General features: G+C 53.2%; 1 non-coding gene across 1 annotated transcript; it reads right to left on the bottom strand.

The window, feature by feature from the left end:
• Positions 1–827: 827 nt before the first annotated feature.
• LOC111735037 lies at positions 828–946 on the bottom strand. Its single transcript, XR_002778657.1, has one exon. It is a non-coding gene; the product is annotated as a 5S ribosomal RNA (ribosomal RNA).
• Between the last annotated feature and the right edge of the window lie 412 nt (positions 947–1358).

Here is a 1358-nt window from a genome sequence, read left to right as displayed (position 1 = left end):
GAGCAGGTCACAGACTCCCCTGCTCCACCTGTCCCTGCTGAAGGGAGGCTGTGCAGCCTTACGGGCCACGCTGGCCTGGGGATCAAGGTGCCCTCAGCCTTTCCAGGGTAACGAAGGGCAGAAGAGGTGTGCAGGGTGTGGCCTGGGGCTGGTGTCGCCAGGAACCTCAGGACCTGAGGTTTTCATTTTCCTTTCACAGGGTCTCTGGCTGACTGTAGTTTTATTAATAAAATTAGAGAAAGTGCATGAGTGGAGATGCCAAGCAGGGGGTGATGAAGACAGGATCGGGGTGAGCTGCAACCCAGCCTCCCAGGCTCCTGGGCCAGTCTGAGCTTGTCTTCTGGGTCTGAGGACACTGGTTCAGTCTGGACCACATGCAGGAGTAGAGGCACCTTTTGCTCCATCCTAGGTGTCCCCTCGGATGCCCAGGGCCCCTTCCTTTAGCTGTTATTCTTATCTCCCCAGAAACTCTAGATAGAGCCAGTGGGGCCTCGGGAGGCCGTACAGATGGGTGAACAAAAAAAAACCCACATCCTGTTAGTCTAGTAGCATTTCTTGGTGGTGTTCAGGGCCAGCTGTGGGACTGCCATGGGTGGTGGACACTCCATCTATGCCCCCATTATGCCAGCTGCTGAGGGACACTTCCCATGCTCTCAGCCTCCTCCCTAGAATCTGTTCTTGAAGAGGGAGAGGTTGTTTTTCAGTTCTCAGATCATAAAAGTCCCTTAATTAATTAATTATTTTTATTTGGCGAGGCAACCCTTGGTTGACCTCACAGACTGCAAGGACTTTGTCAGCTTATGATCCTCAATTTTTAAAATTTTTTACGCCTACATCACCTGGTCTTCCTAGGTGGTCTCCCATCCAAGTACTAACCAGGCCCGACCCTGCTTAGCTTCCGAGATCAGACGGGATCGGGCTTGTTCAGGGTGGCATGGCCATAGACCTATAAAAGTCCCTCAAAACAATAATAATCTGTGTCTTAAAACCCAGAGGTGTTCTGACGTGTACACAAGAGCAGAGCCATGTGCTTAGAACGTTAATTATTCTGCGGGCCCAGTGGCTGAGCAGGATGCAGGCTATGAAGTTCCTCTGTCCCGAAGCTCCTGGTAAGGGCAGAATGGAGGCGTTCCGCCGGTCAGAGGCATCACTGAGAGCGAATCAAGTGGCAGAGGGGGAAGCACACAAATGTGGAGGTTGCAGAAGCCCTGGCAAACTTCAGCTCTATCAATGCAGGGCGCATAGGCAGCAATGTCTGCTCCAACCCCCGCCCCCGATTGCATTGAGGATTGGCCGCAGCACCTGGGACCTTGCCCTTTCCACAAGGTGCCCGGAGTCCTAGCTCCCCATGATCCCCA

Source organism: Pteropus vampyrus, unplaced genomic scaffold, assembly GCF_000151845.1.
Source record: "Pteropus vampyrus isolate Shadow unplaced genomic scaffold, Pvam_2.0 Scaffold12468, whole genome shotgun sequence".
NCBI lineage: Eukaryota > Metazoa > Chordata > Mammalia > Chiroptera > Pteropodidae > Pteropus > Pteropus vampyrus.
The sequence above is the reverse complement of the archived record's forward strand: the minus strand, read 5'-3'. Positions and strand labels throughout refer to the sequence as shown.